Source organism: Nymphalis io, chromosome 1 (assembly GCF_905147045.1).
Source record: "Nymphalis io chromosome 1, ilAglIoxx1.1, whole genome shotgun sequence".
Taxonomy (NCBI): domain Eukaryota; kingdom Metazoa; phylum Arthropoda; class Insecta; order Lepidoptera; family Nymphalidae; genus Nymphalis; species Nymphalis io.
Genome location: NC_065888.1, coordinates 11,828,133 through 11,850,938, shown reverse-complemented (window position 1 = coordinate 11,850,938; position 22,806 = coordinate 11,828,133). Strand labels below are relative to the sequence as shown.

Here is a 22,806-nt window from a genome sequence, read left to right as displayed (position 1 = left end):
ATTATATCATGGAATTGTTTTATTTATAAAATATTAACACTGTCTTGAGTGGCTAAAACCATTTTTATAATTTTATAAAAACTATGATAAATGTCATCGTACACTTTCTATTTATTTATATGAATATGTAAATGTGATTTTAGAAAATAAAACAAACAATAATTATTCCATTTTTATTCTCGTGACATCCTAAAATATTGGTTTGGACAATTATCCGATCAACCGTATTTTTAAGGTTGGTTTACATGTAAATCGGCGAAACTTCACAATACAGTATTAATTTCGTTTTCGGCTGGTGATGCTACGAAACACGTGGCGCTAGTGTTCTCCGTCTTATAGTGTGACTTTGATTGTCAATCGTGGATGTGGAATGTTTTGTGTTGTGAGTGAATGGTAGTTATAGGAATTGTTAATTTCGTTTGTCATGTGGTAAGTTAAATTTTTTATTTATATCACTTTCTTCGTTTTGTTTGTTTTAATAATGATAATTCCATGACATGTGAAGTAAATTGTGTTTGGTTATCATTTGTCGACCCGGCCGTTATTTGACCGCCATCGCCCAAGCCTGCTGACGACTGACGAGCTATGAGGCTCCGCCTTTTATTCAGTGACAGTCTCCTATACTAATTTGTTACCTATTTTTAAACACTTCTCTCGTAGAAAATTTTATATTATTAAAAAAGTGTGCTATATGATAGCCGACTAAGAATCCTTTAAAAACAACTTGTTTTTAGAAATCAGAAAAGTAAATGGTATAATATGATTTAGTTACCGCCTTCGCGCCGATGAATCATGACGTTTACTATTTCAAAAAAATAATCATTTAAATCGATGGATATGTATATAATTTTGAAATAACATGATAAATAACAAGATAATTATTGATACATTGAAGTCATATCTATAAAAGTAATTAATATTCTTGTAATAAATACATAAAAGAAAAATATATTGAGAAAGATTAATTTAACAAATTGTAACTTATATGAAACTTTTGACAATATATTAAAAAGTTTCTCCAGAAATTTGTTAATGATGTAAAATAAAAAAAAGATTACAGCAGACACTAAATTCAGCTCAAGTATTAATTAATGACTCATTAAGCATTCATAGAATAATATCACAGTTTGTCCAATTAGAATCATTTATATGTTGTTGTTAATTGCCTTATTTTTGATTCAGGTTTTAAAGTTACGTTATGTTGAAAATAGTTTTAATTATAGTCAATTGCATTCCTAAGACTAGTTAAAATATTGTTTTTGCAAAAAACAAACTTTTAAATAATCTAACAATTATTTTCAACTATAGAATATTATATAAAAATTGCATACTGCAAATATGTAGGTCTAAAGTTATATTATTTTAAAAGTTTATTTTGTACTTCTAGTTAAGACTTATCTAATAATTGAACATTTTCCTCACTTTCGGTAAGTAACACTTCTGAAAACTAATATTACTACAGATATATTTTTTTACTGTTACAATACATTATCATTACATCCACAGCTTTGGAGACTCCAATATGTCTACGAATATTATATACTTAATCTAGTATTGATATAAATATCATATGCTTGCTAAACATGAGGTCATTGATTTTGTAAATTGTATATTTGTTAATATGGATAAATTTAAATCAAAAGTCTAAAATATTTCCTGATAGTGATAATGAGTTCTCACCAAAAACCAGGTATATTTATAAAGTCATTTTATAGAAGCTCATCTTGAATATCATTGACCTTATTCTGTGAAACTCGAATCCTTAAACAAATTTGTCATCTATTAAAATACTGATAAGATTTTTTTTAGCTCTTAATTTTCATGTATAGATATACAAAGCTGATAGTTGTGTTTTTATTTAATTGAGAATTAGTAAAAAATATAAAACTACAAATGTACTACTTTAAATATTTCATTAGATTGAAACATACATAAACATACATAATATTATATATGTTCTTTATTGAAATATAGGTACATACTAAGTACGATTGAGGTAATCATTGTCCAATTTATTCAATTAGATAGGTCATTGATCAAACATCTCCAAGTCAAATTTATAGTCAATTGATAGTAATGATTTGACCTGCGGTATGATTTTGTTCAGGTCTATCGAGGTAGCTTCACTTATGGACTTATATTTATTAATAAAAACCATTAACCACTACTCCGTTCCAGTTTGATTGCCGAAAAGATATAGTGTAACTGTAGGTACGAGGATTAGTTTGTGTAAGCAGTTGTTTTTAAAATTTGCATTAAAGTTAGTATTGCAAATTATACTAAACTTTGACAAAATGCTGCAATTTATTTAATCTGTATTTATTGTGTAGTCTAAAAAGAAAAAATGGCTGTTTCACTTTCTGTGTTATCAAGAAATTTAGTTTAGTATGTAAATAATTATATAAATAAAGATCTAATATGACAGTGCAAAGAGCATATATAACAAAAAATCAGTTTTTTTATCAAATATGATATATCTGTAGTTTAAAAATGCCTATTGTATTTTATTCCTGTTTGTAAGTCCTCTCATCAATATAGTCTATTTCATAAATAAAATTAATTAAAACGAGAGCTGAAAATCGTAAACATCTTAAATAAGTTTTATTTAAATCTTTTTCTCCTTATTTCACTTCCACAATATATACTTTTATGGCATTTGCTTGTGCTATCTTTGCCTTCTTTCTTATAGGCAGTCAGTGTTGCCATCCAATCATATTTTAAATGTTACATCATTATGACTATAATTGCTCTATAAAAATCACAATGAATCTTACTAGTAACATATTTACTCAGTATTGCAATAATAATTCACACCCAAGCATTCCTTATACACTTTCACTCTCACTAATTAGTGTGTGAGAAACACATTTGAATAGATTGTTGTTGAAAATTTTCTGGTTCTTTAACTAATATTGTTATTACCTTATCATTTAGACATTGTTTTGGATTTCTTTTTTATAAGTACTTATATTGATAAATTGCATGTTTTTTAGTATCTTTAGTTTTAATTGAAAATAATAATCATTAATAAAATAAAAACCTAACAGTTTGTTATAGTTTGATAGTGTAGGCAGATCAATCAATTCACACCCATAGCATTACTTAAATATCGTGTATGTAAGTTTGCTGAAACTAGTCAACACTTTGTGGACTGTATCAAGAGGGTGCTACATAACAAAGTGAAGTGACATAAAAATGATTTAATTAGGGCAATTCTTCAATCATCTTACAGAAACCTAGATATAAAATCATAATCAAAATCAACAGTATTTTCTAATTTTTCCGAATTCTGGATAGATTTTTTTTTTATTATTTTTAAATCAACTTCATATTCAATATTATTCCTCAATATTATGTTAAGCTTGTGTCGATAGAAACAGAATAAAAAAAATTTCAATTCTATATGATTCTAAACTGTTTCTTTTATGTCAATTATTGTATTTTGACTATTTTTATATTAAGAGAATATTATAAGCATGGCATGTCAAAACATCACATCTGATGTTGTTTCGGACTTTCCAGTTTCAACTGATTCTTTTTAGGGCACTAGGCTAGTAACCTAACAAGTAAGTAAAGTACCACTAGTAATATAACTATGTCAAGCGAAATCGACGTTTTGGCATTGAGTGTAAATTGTGATTTCGCTTACTTCGTGTAAATTCTGGTTTTTCGGGTGTGTGTGTTGTGTAAAACACTTTTGTCTATTTGTCTGTGTATCTGTCTGTGGCGTTGCGGCTCCTTAAATGGGTCAATTATTAATTTTTATTTTTTTTATTTGTAATCTGGTTTGCTCAGAATAGTTCTTAAATATGTCTGATGTATCTGTTCAGTCGTTTAGAGATCATCACTTCTTATCTTGCTAGGAATTATTTTTTGATTCATCTTTCTAAATACCTAATCTGGTTTTACTACTATTTAACGGAGGATACTCCACATGTTTTGCGAAGACTACGGTTCCCAGCAAGAGCGTCGATATCACGTTGTGGAATTGTTTCCGATTAATTTCAATAGGAATTTAAACAAAAATTGTACAAATTCGAGACTTAAGAGATACATTTCTGACACCAAGTTTTCGACTTTGCAAAGTCAATACATCCTTCCTAGGTATTCGATTCTATAATAGAATCCCGCAGATCATTACATATACCAATAATATTTAACATCTCATTTATAAATATTTATTAAAAAAAACAATGCATATAATTCTGTACACGAAAATAAATATATATGCAAAAAAACTACTAGTAGTAAGTTGTAAAATAAAAATACAAAATAAAAAAATAAATGAGTACAAAAAATACAAATGTAACTTTATATTTAACTAGTTTTCGCCCGCGGCTTCGCCCGCGTATGAGTCTAATGCTTTTTTCTGTTTCCCTGACAACGTCTGTAGATGTTTAATGACACAAACAAACAAACATAAATAAGAATCAGAGTATCATGCTTCACATTTAATTTTAAACGTGTTTTAAATATATATAAAATACAATAATGAAAAGTAAACTGAAATCATTCATACGGAATATCTTTTATCGCGCGGTTTCGGTATGTGCGCTGTGACTCGTTGTCATGCACGACGATGCCCAGAGCGGATGGCAACTGATTCACGGAACCCATTACAAGTGTCAAGCGTTAAGCGTTTGTTAAACATAACCCTAACATAATTAATCCTATACTTTTGAAGTTTTAACTTCTAAATTGATTTTGACGGATTTAGATAGATAAGAAAAATGTACAGTTTGAATCCATGGGTAGGTTACCCACTCGACTAGAATCAGCGTCTACCGCGTAATATCTTTACTCAGTGTGTGTTCCGATTTAAAAGGTGAGTGGGCCAGTGTCATGACAGGTACAAGGGATATAACATCTTAGTTCCAAAGCTTGGTTGTGCATTGGCGATGTATGGAATGGTTAATATATCTTACGCGTACTTTTGAAGTTTTAACTTCTAAATTGATTTTGACGGATTTAGATAGATAAGAAAAATGTACAGTTTGAATCCATGGGTAGGTTACCCACTCGACTAGAATCAGCGTCTACCGCGTAATATCTTTACTCAGTGTGTGTTCCGATTTAAAAGGTGAGTGAGCCAGTGTCATGACAGGTACAAGGGATATAACATCTTAGTTCCAAAGCTTGGTTGTGCATTGGCGATGTATGGAATGGTTAATATATCTTACAGCGCCAATGTCTATGTCAATGAGATCACTTACTATGATTAATTACATGAAATGGTAGTTTTATCGTTTGTACCATATTTGGCTCATGTTTTACATGCGCAAGATTGAGAGGAATAGGATGGTTTAAGTGTTAAAGAGGCCAAGATCATAAACTCATTGTTACGGCTTTGAAGTAGCTACTTTATTGTGGCCAGGCTTTTCATAAGGTACCGTTTACAATATCCTAGATTATAATAGACTTTAGAGTAATAACAACAATAACTACAACTTGGTTACCCCCTACCAAGTTCGCCCCTATTTAATTATTTATAACCCGTGTCTATGATTACCTGTATTTTCCTTGAATTCTATATTTAAGTGTATGGGCTTGCTAAAAATAGCAGTTACTTATTACCTATTCCGATTTTACTTACATAATTTTTCGACGCATGCTCGATATAATGTATTTCATGAAAACATCGGTTCCCATGGTCAAGATGGATTATTAATAATAGCTTAGCAGATGTTCACCCACTGGTCGAATTTCGACCATAATTAATCCTTATTGAAAAATTTAAGTATATATATATATATATATATATATATACTTAAATATATATATACTTATATATATATATATATATATATGAAGAAAATAAATAGAAAATCGGCTAATAAACAGAAAATGGTACTTCTGAATTATTTTGTCTTTGCCTATTTAAAAGTGTATCATTTGCTAATAAGTATATTTTTTATTTCCGCCCCAACAAATTAATACCTATGGTGGAATTGACATTTGTACGACAATTGCACAGTTGGTAGGTACTTATTTACCATAAATATTGACTCAGCTAAAGTCATGATCAGTAAACAAAATTGAACTTGAAAATAACATAAATGTCACACTTTTTATTGATGTGTGTGTATGTTCAAGTTGCTAGTTTAAAATTCGAAATACAAGGTCATTTTTTATCAGTGTATTTTTTTTTTCTAATAATATTTTTATCGTGTTAATACGTTATCGCTCATGTTTAAGTGTGCGTGGTGGTCGGAAGCTGCAACCTACTAACTAGTGCAGCCAGATGGTACGTGTGATTCCTCAATTGGTCATATAGAATAGAAGTAGGCGTTTAATTTTTAGAATTAATTTAGCGTTAAGCTTGTTTTTTTTTCTTGTTGTTAATAGTGTATTCAATGTGAAATAAGTCTATATATAAAAAGTAACCGCGATAAGAAAAATTGATTAAAATATTTAAAAGCACTGTTTATTGGTCTGCCCCAAGGAAGTTGTGAATCTAAATTGTTACTTAAGAAAATATAGGTTAATTGTATTAGTATGTATTTTTATTTTTTATTATATAACGTAGTAGACGTTTTATTTGATTTCGCGCGTGTTCATATATATATTCGTTACAATACGATTCTTTGTTTCGAGTATGGTTAATATAATGTTACATTAGTGACTTAGAAATCGAGACGAAAAAACCGTACCCTCGTTATATTTTATTCATTAAGAAAACATTAAATTCGCGCTTGTCACGTTAATATTCTTAATTTAAACTGCGAAGCTCAGCTACTTATATAATAATATCTGCGTATTATATACGACCTCTATTTACATAAAAAAATCATCGAGATGCGCTTCATCTTCTGGTATAAGTTTTATGTGTGTATATTGGTTACCCTTAAACGTATATAATATTTTGCGATTGTTGTTTAACAGTGTTTTGTATCTGTAAGTTCTAAAAAGTGGTATTAGAATGATGTAATAAATGAACTCATGGCCACTTAGATATTCTACCGCCAAACATCAATACTTTATATATCCTTGATTCCGTTATAAGGGTGAGTGAGGCTTGTTATAGTACAGAATCATAACGAGAATTTTGATGATTATTTCATGGTCACACCTTCTTATTACATTAATTTAAAAAATAACATGTTTCTATCATAGAGTGATGTGTCTTAAACAATTACACTAAAAACTGTAAGTAATATTTAATAATAACCCTCCAGACAAATTTCGGCCACGGCGGCCAATAACAAGAGAGATTAGCCAACTGCGCAGGACATATTATAGTGCACAAGTGTGTGCGCAAACACAGGTGCACTCCCTATTCCCTTACTCTTATAATCCGACTTGACAGCAATTCGACACGACCGAAGCGTTCAAGATCAACGGCTTTACGTGCTTTCCGAGGCACGGGAGTGTACACACTTCCAACTTCCAGACTCCGGGCTGCTATTGAAAATTTTCGATAGTAAACGCAATAACATTTTATTGGCCCGACCTGGGATTTGAACCCAGGACCTCCGGGTCTGCGGTCTTACATCTAGCCACTAGACCAACGAGGCAGTCAAATTAATATCTAATACACTAGACACAAAGTAACATTTAAAAATCAGTCACTCGTTCATAAACGAATTTAGAAGTAACCTATTTTTTCTTGTGTATGAATTGATGGATAATACGAAAATGACCTTGTTATAAAATTTACTAGCTTATTTAGTTACCATTAAAGCATTTTTTGTCTGAATAGTTAATACAGCAAAAGAAAATCTAACAATAGTTCGTTTATTCTTAGTTTAACCTTTTGACATTTATCAAATGTCTTTCGCTTTTAACCTTTGCAATATTAAACGAAATGACGTGTAGGTATTCGGTTTCAGGTTAAATTATAGGAATACTTTTCATTTTGTCACTGGAAACTTTTTCATCTTTTTTGAAGAGTAGTAACACTATACATAATTTGTTGCATGAAACACTTACGATATAACGTAAATTTTTAATCAGGTTTGTCAATCTTATTTAAACTACACTGAGATAAAGGATTTTGGCGACAAAAATAATAAAGTCCATTATGAAAAGCAAAAAAGTAGGCATCAAATCAAAGTGATTCATTTATAATATAAATTACGTCATATAACATTATTTAATCGTATTATTTGTGTATTCATTTTATATATACGAGGCATATAACTTACTTAAGTTTCATTAATTTCTCGAAGAACCACGCTTTTAGGAAAGACACAAAGAGGCTGCTTTAAGATAGTACTATAAATATACTATGTATATTTATTCCTTTTTGATACAAGCACTAATAAAAATTGACATGATATATTTCTACAGGTGGTACATTATTGTCGTATTTTGTAATCTTATTTATAAGATGATGATTAATCAAACAATGCTGTGTCTTCTTCGGAATTTCAAATCAATAATGTCAGAAAGTGCCAAACCATTCTTTAATTACTTACGTATTTAAATACAGTGACAACAAAGGACAACTTTATTGTTAAAATGTTTTAATTGTACATTTAGGGACTGTAACTAAAAACAACGGTATGTTATAAAGTATTAAAGGTATGGTCAGGTCGAAATGATTCAGTATATCTAATTCCGTTGGAGCAGGTTTGAGCCAAAATCTCTCGTGATTAGTGAACGGATTGTAAATATTAGTCAATGTCGAGTTCGCATTTGGCAACACTACAAATAATTTATAACATTAGGCACTAATCCTTATTGTTTGTTATTATTCAGTATATTTAATGATATAATTTAACCAAACATAGTTGTTTTTATTTTATGAGTATATTATACGTTCGATTATATCGATACACAAGTTTGAGTCGTTGCAATGATCATTTTAATTTATATAATTGTGTTATTGTTTCAGGTTATGTGTGCGTATCGTCGGATAAGAAACTGTAGTACTGTGATAGTTTTCTGAATCAATACAACAGAGTGGAATGGTTTCGGAGTATTGGCGGTGTCTTGTCGATGTAAGTTAAGCTAAATATAATATTATATCTGAGGTCGAGATCACGAGCTCTTAAGGATAGCACAATTGTTGATGTCTTCCTGACTGATTTCGTTCACGGCGGTCATTCTCATCGATGAGTAGTGCAGGATATATTATAGTGCTCAAGTGTATGCGTAAACACAGGTGAACCCTCTATTCCCTCACACATGATCCGATGGGTTAACTATGTGACACGATCGGAAAGAGTTCAATCGCAGGATCAAGAGTTATAAGTGCTTTCAGAGACACGGACGCATTAATACTTTCAACGTCATAGGCTTTTTTTTTTAGGCTGCTACTGAGATTTTTTTAAAGGAATAGCTTTTTATTGCCCCGAACCGGGGCTTGAACCCCGTACCTCGTCATCGGCAGCCTTGTTACTGTAAATAACTAACTACGCCGTTGCTTTAAGTTAAAACACTCGAAAACTCTTATTTCAAATTCATATTGCTACGAGTAGCGATGTTATGTCATCACATTTCTGAAGTTAATCAATCTCTTTCTGAACCAGACATTGCCTACTCTTTAAAATTTAACAAAAACTGATGTGAATTGTAGAGGTATTTCATATTGACTGACAGTATCTACGTGTCACAGATGACAGGCATACCACGTATTATTTATTTAATTAAAGTACGATAAATTTTAATCGTTTTTTACGAGGTTGAAGTTCGTATGATAACTCACTTTAATGAAAATATTTTTTACTTTGTTCGTTCAAACAGGCTCTTAATAAAAATATCTTTTTTATATTCGTATAAATGATTAATAAAATTTCAGTCGATAAGTAGAAAACTATTTACTACTGAATAAATATAATGTAATATGTATATAACCTGCTAATGAAGCACTGCTGGACAAAAGTTAAACCCGCGATCTTCGGTTTTACGTCGTGCAATCTTGCCTCTAAGACTGATAAAATAAAATCCTACTGTCTTTTATTGTATTTTTTAATGACGTCATAAAAATTATAATATGCGGAAGTAAAACTGGTCTGTTAAAATCGTATATATACTATAACGTAACACGGGTTCTAGGTAACACATGATAAATACTATCTATCTGGTTTCTTAGTAGTCGCTCCGTAGTCTAAAATGTAATAAATAAACACGCCGTCAATGAGATGTTTATATTAAACCGGTTCTGATATAATTGTTATGTAAAATATCTAGTTATTTTCCTTTTATGAATGTTGCTTGTGACAATAGTTGTAATAAAAGTTTTTTTTTTGTATGCGGACATATGACGAAATGTTTTTTTTATATCGTTATAGAATGTTTTAGAAATCTTGGACGAAGACATGTTTATATGATCTCATACTAGTTTTTTTATGATTACAGAACTTGTTTAAGTCTTTGTCTATATAAGTGAAATACCACTTATTCAACCTACTATATTTATTCGTATACTATATAATTAAAGTATTATATATAAATATATTGACAAAGATAGGAACGGCTCAGTACTTTTCTCCTCTGTTCGTCAACCGATTCTTTATTTATTTTTTATTTGGCATTTATTATGAGCGAGCGTATGACGTTATAACACTAAATTCCTATTTAACACTAAGAAACATGCAATTATCGTATATGTGTTCTCAAATTTCCAATATGGATTTTGGTCGAATTTCGAACACGGGGCGAACACTAGTAGCTTAAAATTTCTCAATTTTCGACACCCAATATTCCAATATAGCACTATCTGCTATCAAACGATATAACGGAAATCGACTCCCTAAGAGGGTAAATGGATACGAGAACGGATAAAGGAGTTGATACTTTTGAATAATTTTATTAAATTATGAGAATTAATTATGATTAAAACAAAATAAGTCATTGCAAAATAAGTATCTTTGAATAAAAAGTAAACAGATCGTACAGTTTTATATAAACCTGTTCTTAATTTATAGTTTCCTTTGTAACGGTTGTACTAATAAGAGACGTCTACTCAGGTTCCCAGGCTTAGATGAATGGTATTTTAACGATCATCAGAATTTAAATTCCATCTTAGATAGTTACTCTCATTGCCCGCTCCCATTTAAACTAAGTAAAATTTGCCTGGCATTTTCCAACCGTGAGACATACAATTATAAAATGACGTATTCATGGCGTTTTTTTTAAAGCATATTAAAAGTAATGAATTAAATCGTCGTTATCTTTAAAAAACATTATTCATTATTTCATTGGAGTTTTTGGTTTGTATTATCAAGCGGGGATATGAGTTCATTGAATCGTTTGAGGAATCCATTCCGCGTTCTTTTTAAGAATTTAGAGTTTCGTACTCGTGTTGGACTATAATCGACACTTACGAAATAAATAATTCACAAATCCGTTAAATCAAATTAGTATTCATCGCACAAGTGTCCGTCTAGTTGATGGCTTGTTTCACTCGTTTACGAATGTATCCATGCCATTACATGTTCCCTTATGTGTCTTCGCCGCAAATACATGAGCGTGAAGATTAGCCTTTAGGTCTTACTGCGCTAGACATAGATGCCACGAATCCGCTATAGATCGTACGGTTGTGGTCTGCGTGTTCCGAGTGCGGTTTTAATTGCGTGTAATAAGATATCATTACGCGTATTAGTTCTCTAGAAAATTAGGTACTTAAATGCTAATGATAATTGCAAGTCATGTCTCTGTTTTTTGGTTTTATCAAATGTACAATTTTTTGCATTTTTCTTTGTCCGAGTTTTTTGTATACTGTTAAGGGAAATAAATTATTGTTTAAATAAAAATTTTAAATTATTTTTTTTTCTAAGGATTATAAGCATTCATTAATTAGCCGAATAGAATTCGACTGATCACTTTATACTTGGAGCTTATTCCATCACGCTGCTCCAATGCGGTTTGGTAGAATACACATGTGACAGAAATTCAATGAAATTAGACACATGCAGGTTTCCTCACGATGTTTTCCTTCACCGTCAAGCACGAGATGAATTATAAACGCAAATTAAGCACATGAAAATTCAGTGGTGCTTGCCCAGGTTTGAACCCACGATCATCGGTTAAGATTCCCGCGTTCTAACTAGGCCATCTCGGCTTTTCCTTCTCCTCAAAAAAAAGGAGAGGACGCCTTAGCCCAGCAGTAGGACATTAAGAGGCTGTTTCTTAATACTTGTACAAAACAGAAGGTCGAATATAGCGCATACCGATAACAAGCTGAATATTCATTTAAATCACTCAATTAAATACTTATTTGCCTCTATTACATGAAAATAACTTTAAATATAATACAGTTGTTTTCTACAAGGAAGCAGAATCATAATTAGGAAAGCTACGATCCTTATCTAGTTACACGCGTGTCGTGATAACTTAATTACTTCCATTGTCTTTTCAATATGAGGAGGTATGATTAGTGTCCCATTACGACACAATACGAGCGACGGCCCACATTCTCGCTTGTCTGCTTACGATAGATGGCATGGAGTAAATGAAGTTACGTGCGATAGGGCAATCGGCATTCGACGTGCCTGCTTTCAAGCGTAAACTTACTCCCTGCTCGTATAAATCGTGGGTCAACCGAGATACTGATTAGATTTCAGTAACTTGTGAATTTTGGTATGAACCGCGTTCAAACGAATTGATTTAGTTCGATCAACCACTAAATTTACAGCGATTTGGGCAACTAATTTTCAATTTATTTTAATGGATTCAAGTTTCGTTTTAAATCGGAAAATTATAATATACATGATCTGTCTTATTTATTAACTGTACATACTAAATGTAAATTCAAAGTTCGAAAAATGAATAAAACACAAGAGGAAATACTTTTCTTCTGGAATTTTCGAATGATTTGTATTATTTATAACAGTTATTGGATAAGCATTTTATTAATTAGACCAGAACATTTTAAAAAAGCGGCACATAACAGTCTGCATACTTGCAAAACAGATATCTCGAAAAATGTATCGTGTTCGCGCATGCGTACTTCTATCATTGAAGATGTTATTGCACCGATAAACCATAAATAGTGACTTTCACGCTACGATGTTACGCTCGTCTAAATATAATCGTACGCAAAGCGTCAACCCTGTTACTCCGACAAGTACTGTTTACATCAGCTGAATGAGCTTCAGGAGACGTTTATAGTTAAGTTTATTGACCTTACACATGACAAAATAGTTAACTCAATGATTAATGATTATGTAATGATTTGAATATTTGTAGTTGTAGCAAATTGTTAATTTTATTATTATTCATTCCAGAATATCTATTCTTATCTAAAATACATAGAATCTTAGTCACCTCGATATTTTTAATTTAAATATTGCTTATTGTATAGTTTTAATAATAATTATCAGTTAGGTACGTAATTGTCCTTCTCATTTTGATTAAAGGGTTTATTGACCTATTTAGATTTGATCTTAAATTTACTAGCTACCAACTCAATTTAGGTATCAGATTGGAATACATTTTGCGGTTCACCGTCGCTTCGAGTGGTTGCGACACGAATTCCATTCAGATCTGAACGGCTCAGTGCGTTGCTGTGTTTGGGTTGTATGGTTTTCGTTGTCTTAATTTCTACGTATCTAACTGATCTCATTTTTTCGAAGTTATCAATTGTGATATAATAAATTCGAAAGTGAGTACCGCGTCTTAACTTCTCATGAAATTTTGCATATACGATGTCAGGTGTACACAAAAGAGCATGAGTTAACTAGCATCAAATCAAATTGATGAATGTAATTCTAATTACGTTCAGCAATACAATTTGCATTTTTCATTGAAAAAGTAATATAGAATTTATCTTAATAGGTATTTAAAAAAGCCGAACGCTTCTAGCGATTTAAAAATATTATTTAAAATTTATTTAAAATGAATAATAACGTTTAAAATATTAAAACTAACCTTCATTAACATTATAGCCGCTACAGTCTATCTCTAGGCGATACAATAATGACCTTATTTCTAGTTACGAGCGGCTAGGCCCTTGAACTAGGTAAATTTCTGGCCGCTTTTGATTTCTTTGCATGATATAATTTTCTTTAAAAAACGTATGAAAAGTAAATAAAATTATTGATGCTAGAATTAAACCACGTTTGAATTTTTCTTATATAAATGCCTATAATGTATATTATACAGTATTATTACTCACTACAATAACAGCCTGTGAATATCCCACTACTGGTCTACGGTCTCTTCTCCTTTTTTGAGAAGGTTTAGAGCTTATCCACCACGCTGCTCCAATGCGGGTTTGTGGAATACACATGTGGCAGAATTTCAGTGAAATTAGACAAATGCAGACTTGTATCTTGAACTGACTTCTAGTAACTTTTTCCATTAATATGATCGTCCGATATAAAATCAAATCAAACACGAGGCGTTACACTATCTCCAGTTTTATAATTTACGATGCTCTCATTTTAAAAGCGGCAATATGCAGTTGTGAAATATGTATAAACCCAGTTTAATTTTTGTATTCAGTAGGTATCGTTGAACATTTATTTTTGGAATACATTTTACGGCCATTAATATAAAGTAAATAATAATAAAGTCAATTTAAATAAAAATGGGAAATGGTGATCCTTATAGGGAAAAAATTGGCAACCTCGTCTCGTTAAATGCAGGTGAAACAAACGATGGTACATCTTTATGCGACATCAAATTCATCATCCATTTCGCTAACAATTTTATATTTGTCGATATTTTTATTAGTCGACATAAAATAAATTGAAGTTAATCTGCGGAACTACTCTCGTTCATTATTACTTATTCGGCTCTACTACTATGCCTGAAAAGGTGACACGCCCTTTCGAAGGCAATTAACTTTAGCTCATAAAATATGAAAGGTTTTCATGCGTAACTGCCAAAAATAAAATGTGAAATATGCTACCAATATGTTACAATGCATGAATAACAATTTAATCAAAAAAGGATGCAGTCCGCGAAAATACAGATAAACAGAGAATATAAATTCATATTTCATAAGTTTCGAATTGTTTTAAATTGTTTTTGCAATCTATTTGTTTGATTTCATTTTGTCACTAGCTTAACTTAACTTTTTTTCTAATTTCAATAATTGTATTGGCTGTTAATTTATTTATAGGTCCTTTTAAAATCAGAAAGGAGACTGATCAGAAAATCAAAAATGTATATTGTAAATTCGTTAAAAAAACTGGTGGTAGAGCTTTGTGCAAGCTCGTCTGGGTAATTACCACCCACTCATCAGATATTCTACCGCAAAACAGCAGTACTTGGTATTGTTGTGTTCCGGTTTGAAGGGTGAGTGAGCCAGTGTAATTACAGGCACAAGGGACATAACATCTTAGTTCCCAAGGTTGGTGGCGCATTGGTGATGTAAGCGATGGTTAACATTTCTTAAAATGCCAATGTCTAAGGGCGTTTGGTGACCACTTACCATCAGGTGGCCCATATGCTCGTCCGCCTTCCTATTCTATATAAAAAAAAAATCGTACTGTGTCTAACAGTTGTCGATTTCTAAATACGTTGGCAACTTCAAGTGTAATATATTATATCACGTTTCAAGATAGCCACAAACACTTGGCGTTGTTGCCCGTCGCACTCCGGAATTATGTCGGCACAATTCGTAGAAACATTTTCAAGATGGCGAATATGCAAGTTTTTTTTTTGTTTTACGTGATTTTGCTGTTTTGACAAAGTTGAATTTCTCTTTAATTAGTTAAATATATTTATAGATGTTTTCTTATTTTCTCGATGTTATGTTTTGTTTAATCATCAATCATTTTGTAAAGGTATGTTTTAATATATTATTAATAGCTAACAAATGCAATCAAATTGTGTTTCATCGTTTTAATTCCATTATTACGTTTTTATACATGCCATTAAGTAGGCCTGTGTCAGTACTTTCAATTGAAATTCGTATGAAACTTCCATCATCGAATTAAATAGTATTACCGTGTTATTCGAGTGTGTATATTTCTTAAATGTAATGTTTGTATATATATTAGTTAATTTTTAATACAATGTTAATAATTAACTAACTCATATAATATAACTATTTTAAATTATAGTATTTTTAATTTTTTTTTTTTTTTTTTTTTTTTTATATGCCCCGGGAAGGCAAATGACTCTACTCCACCTGATGGTAAGTGGTAGTAGAGTCCAAACGCGACGACGGCCAGTACAGTCGGGAAGAATGTTCTGTACTAGCCGTCCCCGCCTTGCCGGCCCGCAAGATGCCTCTTCACGCCTCGTTTGAAGGAACCCGGGTTGTAAGAGGAGGGGAACACGTGAGCTGGTAAGGAATTCCATTCTTTGGTAGTGCGACAAAGAAAGGAGTTGCCAAATTTCTTTGTGCGCGATGGAATTGATGTCACAGTTAGGCGGTGACATCGAGAACCAGCTCGCGTGGACTTAAGAAGGAAGGGGGAAGCAGGAATTAGAGAGAATAATTCCTCAGAGCACTCGCCGTGATACAGACGATAGAAAGCGCTCAGTGCTGCTATCTCACGACGCAATTGTAAAGGTTCAAGGGTGTTTGTGACCTTTACGTCGCCAATAATGCGTACTGCACGTCGCTGCAACCGGTCCAAGGCCTCCATAAGGTACTTAGCGGAGCCATCCCAAAGGTGCGAGCAATATTCAACGCAAGACCGTACCTGTGTTTTGTATAACAGGCACAGTTGTTGTGGCGTGAAAAAACGCCGCACCTTGTTCAGAACTCCGAGTTTTCGTGAAGCTGTTTTTATAATAGCCTCGATGTAATCCCTTGGACTAAGGTCGCAGCGAACGTCCATCCCCAGCATGGCGATTTTGCTTTGTATCATCAGCGGTGTGCCACAGAGGGAGGGTATTTTAATTAGAAACTGTTTTTTATCTGAATATTAAAATCATAAAGTGACGGTAATATTTTATAACGAATGGAAAGGATATAAATAACTAGCCATAAGTTGTGGGTGTGAAAGTCAATACCAATGAAGAAAATGGTACTTAATTTTTCCTCTTTGAATTGCAAATTTACGCCAACGTTTCAAAGACCTAACTAATAAACCTTAGGAGCTACATGACATAAACTTGTACAGGATTAAAATTGCGCTTAACCTTACTTAAGTCTTGAGTTCATGAAAGTCTCGTTAAAGTAACTTTTTCTCGTAAATTATCGCCTCCCCTATCCACTATCTTTGTTCCGAGTCTAAGTGAAATTTTAAAGAGGAATAAGCTGAGTTCTCAACCGTTTTAAGCAACGGAGCACAACTTGATAAGTTACGTAAATCTACAAATGGAAGAATAAGTGCTATCTTTGAGTGCAGAAAGGAGTCTGTTTACCTATTATAATTATGGTGTAATTCAATTTGTTTTTGTCCAACGTGTGTCACTCAATTTAATGTACTTTTGTCATTTATAGATTCTGAAAAGTTTCTGTTTTGGCTTTTCAGTAAACGGTTTCAGCAAATAATTAATTATTTTTATTATTTGAATTTGAGAAAATTATGCTTATATTTTTACTTAATTTTAGTATGCTTTCTGTTCTATTAACTTCGATATTTACTAAATTAATAAATTTAAAAGTCAATTTTAAATTCGGTACATAAGAGATATCTATAGTAATTATTTCTTAAATAAATGTTTTACTAAACTTTGATAATTAAAAACACAAATATCACTCAAATATAACTCTTAAGGTGAAGGTTAATCTTGAGCGTGTTTGAAGCAGTCCTTTAATCCTTAATGAGCACTTCGAATTTCAACAGACATTTTGTCTGTTAAAGTGCCCAGGCTTAGAATAAAAAAATTGTCCGTGTTGCTTAGTAAGTAATTATTAAAACAGAAATATAAATGAACCTATTTTAATTTATGTTATTGTTTCAATAGATATAGAAAGTTATTTTCACTTGTTTTTATTCCTCAATAATATTGGGGACGCATGGCCGCCTACATGGTTTCCCTGTTTCTATAAATCTTTGTAACTATTGGGACGTTGCCTTTCGAGGGGATACGAAGCCATAAAAGACAGTCGTCCAAAGATAGAATTAGTGTCTACGTTGCGTAAGCCATAGCCGAGTCGGTGAATTTGTTACTTTCTTAACACAAAAGAGAAATGTGCAGATTTTAACTATCCGTTTGCTTCTTTTTTCTTTTATATATTGATTGTAATATTGGGAGATTTTCAGTTCAAGGTAAATGAGTGTAGTGTTGTATATTATATGACATAGCGTTTGATTCGTTTTTGTTTTTTTTTTATTTTTTATTTATTTATTTAGGTTTACCAACAGTTGTACACTGTAACACTGAATATATTGATATTTTAAATAAGTAAAGTAACAGCCTGTAAATGTACAGCTGCTGCTGCTACTGAGCTAAGGCAACTTCTCTTTTTGGGAAGGTTTGGAGCTTATTACTACACTGCTCTAATAAGGGTTGGGGGGTACACATGTAGGCATATCCTTACGATTATTTCCTTTAGCGCCAAGCATAAGATTAATTATAAAAATTAAATTAAACACTTGAGGATTCAGTGGTTCTCCTAGGTTTGAACCCGCAGTCTTTTTTTCACGTACTTTAACCACTGGGTCATATTGGCTCGGTTTATTTTTTAAAGTAGATTTGTAAAGTCAATTAAAATTTACAAATTAAAAAAATAAATTTATATAGAGGTAATTACTACGTGACAACTGTTATATTGATAAATTTAGATATTCAAATTGTTAATCAATCAAGAACACTATTCATAATGTTAATATATAACATTTCCAGATTAGTCCACACCCTAAACGGGTGAACAAGCGTGAGTCACAAATATTACGATATGGATTCCTGTATAATAAGCATAGAAACGTCACCGCGTGTCCCGTTTCCGTTGCAATTCGAGGGGCTATTGCGAACTGTGCTGTTTTTATTTAATATATAGTAGGTATGGTCGTTTACATACCCACAACAGTACGTATAATTAATTATAATAGATAACTAATACATTTCCTTAAAATATATGATTATAATACAATTTTCAAAATGCACTATTTTAACTATTTCCAAGTCCATTCGGGACCGTACAATGTATTTTATTATTAGAAATAATGTATTACAAGATATATTTTTATTTATTTTCATGAGAATCTTAAATGTTAAACGAATTTTTAGACAGAAATGTTAAATCAATTTGCCCTTGAGTTGGTAAAGAAACAAAAAATATATAAATTCAATGTCATCGAGATTACTACTGTCTGATTAAACTTTTTTCATTAAGATTTTTCGAGATATTTTATTATAATGCAAAATAAATACATGCATATGATACGCTGTATTTATACGAAATTTCAATATATCGATCGCTTTTTTTGTTTGAGCCTCTGAAAACAAAACTTAACTCTCGTATTAATATAATCCAATCATAACATACGACAGACGATAGGTATCAAAACCTGCGAAAGGCGCTGCATCATCTGATATAAGTATGTTTTTCAGTTTATATGTAGTTGGTTTAGGCATTACACAAAGAAAACGTCTTATTAGTTCGTATCTATCTATATATAGATATGTAGTAATAATATTCAATAAATTTCATTATAACAAAATAATTTATATTGCATATTTTTATTGTTTGAACATAGCTGATGATTTTGTAATAATAGTAACCATAAACAAATTAAATAAACAAAACATTAGAATGGCTAATATAATAAGAATTATTATATTAGCCATTCATATCATTAAACACGTGCCTGTCTGAGTTTGGTTACGTTGGTATTGTTGTTTTTTTCTATTGGTATTCAACATATTCACAACTACATTAACTCTTTAATTTATGAAGTTCACGCGAATCGTTTGCGTGTTTCGAGTTTTATTTTTTATATTTTTATTATTGTAATAAATATTAGTATTTATAAGAATGTTACAGTAAACTATTAACTAGTTAACTAATTCTGAAAATTTCATTGGATTTTCTTTTACGTGATATTAATTTGACATGACTAGCTCATTTAATAAATATGAATTTCATATTCTTTATATCAAAAAGTGTTAGCAGTAAGTGATTTTATTTAGTATATGTTTTTTTTTTTTATAGAATAGGAAGGCGGACGAGCATATGGGCCACCTGATGGTAAGTGGTCACCAAACGCCCTTAGACATTGGCATTGTAAGAAATGTTAACCATCGCTTACATCACCAATGCGCCACCAACCTTGGGAACTAAAATGTTATGTCTCTTGTGCCTGTAATTACACTGGTTATGTTATAAACGGTTTGCTTGTTCAGCGTATTTTCACGTATTAGATATAAAAAATAAGCCTATATGTCCTCGGGGACAAGCTTGCTTGATATTAAATTTTATCAAAATCAGTTCAGTGGTTTGCCCGTGAAAGCGTAACAAACACAGAGTAACAAAGACAAAGTTACTTTCGCATTTATAAATAATAATACTATAGATTATTTGCTTTTAAATTGTTTCCTTAAAATGTAGGTATATATATTTTCGGTTTGAAAAACGAGTTACGTTACCGCTAAAAGTTTGATTCTGGACGGTGTTTGCGGTCACAGACTGCGAGTCTTTTTTTTTTCTTTACTAACCCACTAACGATAAGAAACACGAGTTAGCGAACAGGTTCTCCGTCGGCAAAAAATTAACTGTGACCTCATCGTTCTCTCTTCTATTTTAAATCTTCGTAAATATTGCTCACCAGCTTACCATCGCGACTTAGAACGAGTAAAATTCGTACTAAGTTACCATAGGAGTGCCCGGTTGTCCATCCTTAGGTAATTTTTTTTTAAAATTATTTTTTAACAAATATTTACCCTATAAAATAAACCTATGTTCAAGTTCAGCTTTTTCGTCTTAGTAGATTTGTCTGTGCGTTGACACTCAGGACAATCGATTTCGTAATTATCGATTTTCATAAAGCAATCAATAATTGTGAACTTTGAGTTAACTGTAAAATAATTTAAGCTTGGAGCTACACTATCATATTTGAAACAACCTACATAGCTCTATAATTCTACAGAAATATAGCTTCGTTTATATTTAATGCGCGGATAGCATTCGTGAGTAAATATTGGTCCATAAAATATCTATTTTTACAATTGACTGATTCCCTTCGGTATATAAGACCGCAAATGGTTTATAAATACGAGATAATTTGAACCGATTTAAAATAAAACAATAGAATATTGAATATTGAAGTAAATTGTATACAGTTATAAATGACTTGGCTACGATTCAATTTTGTTCTACCGACAGTATCTATTAATTTTATGAAGCGATGAAAATCGTTTATTCATTTAGTTAAATATTCTGTTATCGGTTTGTAAATACAAATAGTGATCAGATGTGAAGCTGCGTCTCGTATAATATATATATATTAATTCGAAAAAAGTTTTTGTAATTTCGTTTCAGTTGTCAACATAAATTTAATACAATGTTGTGTAATTACTCACTTTCTGAAAGAATCGCAAAAGTTTGAATTTATAAATTCCAACTGCATTCCATTCCGGATACACGCAACTGTAATAGCTACTTTATAATTTAATGTTACGTAGAAAGAAGGTCACGGTGGTCTATATAAGTTTGAATATGTCCTGACTGATTTTCGCCACGATACCCGTTCTCAAGAGAGACTAGCAAACTTCAACGACGAGTCAGTAGTTATATAGTTTATAATATTATTCAGATGAGAAAGGTGTTAAATTCGACGATATTAATTTTACGTCAGAGTATTATAAATTAATTTATAAGTACCGATGGATTTCTTATCGGTTGTTTTAAGTAGTCATCGTAAGAACATACTTAATTAAAATTAAACATTTCAAAGACAAATTTAATGTGACTTTATCTATTGTCTATGATTAGCTCTCACGTGTATGTGTATATAAATCTATAGTTTATAATATATGATACAAAAACAAAAACGTTGAGTTTGAATTAGCTGTTTGAAGGAAATGGTGTGGAAATCGGGTAACGCCCTTAACTCGACCTGCCGGAAATAGAAGGGTGATCCCAAACTTAATGGTGTTAAGGCGCATACATCAAATCGAAATCGAACTGTTCCTTGATCTTGTCATCAAATGTTTTATATGTCATAGATAAAATGAAGTTATCATATAAATCAAAAGAAATTTATGATATATTTTTAATCGACTAATGACTTTGATATTGTGCTCATAATTATATTTTTATGTAAAGGATTTTATATATTTCAAACTTGCAGTAACCTTTTAAACTAGATAAAAGTAAGTAACTATAAGTAATAGTATAGAATATGTGTAACGATTAATACTTCTAGACTTTTAGAATCTATCCACATCTAATATTGTTAAAATTCGATTATGAAATGTCTGCAGATTAATTTATTATTAAATTTAAATTGTAAAGGAAAGTCGGACATATAATTTCGCTGGAATTGTCCCAATTTGCGGTTCCAAAGATATCATTGAATAAGTTCTCTAATTGTGCGAGGGCCGCTTCCTCGTTGTTAAGCCACATTCGAGACTTCAATGGCTTACGTCACTCGTTGCTCCACTAATGTTTGCTTTATCAAGCGTTGCTATGCTGAATAAAATAGCAATTTCTTTCATGTCTATTCAAAGTAAATATTTTTAATGTCTATTCAAACTATTTTTTTTCTTCTGTAGAACAGTTAATTATGTTGTCTGTTTCAAACATATAAATCAAAAAGATTTGATTTTTAAATTTTATATTTCAATTTTATTTACAAATTAAATATTTTTTTACCTTGGTAAATACGCTTGTGATAATCATTTAAAATATTAATAATCTTAGAGAAATAGTACTTGTATGATAATTTGTATGATATGTTGTATGATTTTATCGTTTGAAATAAAATACCGTACCGTAATCGTAACATGTGCCTGCCTGTGAATGTCCCACTGCTGGGCTAAAGGCCTCTTCTCCTTCCACCAAGCTAC

The 22,806-nt window shown here is 31.3% G+C and overlaps 1 protein-coding gene across 1 annotated transcript in view; it reads left to right on the top strand.

The window, feature by feature from the left end:
• The first annotated feature begins 291 nt into the window (after positions 1-291).
• Positions 292-22,806, top strand: part of LOC126772690 (ADP-ribosylation factor 6) — a 35,462-nt gene continuing 12,947 nt past the window's right edge. Inside the window, exons 1-2 of the mRNA XM_050493152.1 lie at positions 292-429; positions 8,837-8,942. The gene's annotated coding sequence lies outside the window, so the exon portion shown is untranslated. The remainder of the gene's footprint in view (positions 430-8,836; positions 8,943-22,806) is intronic.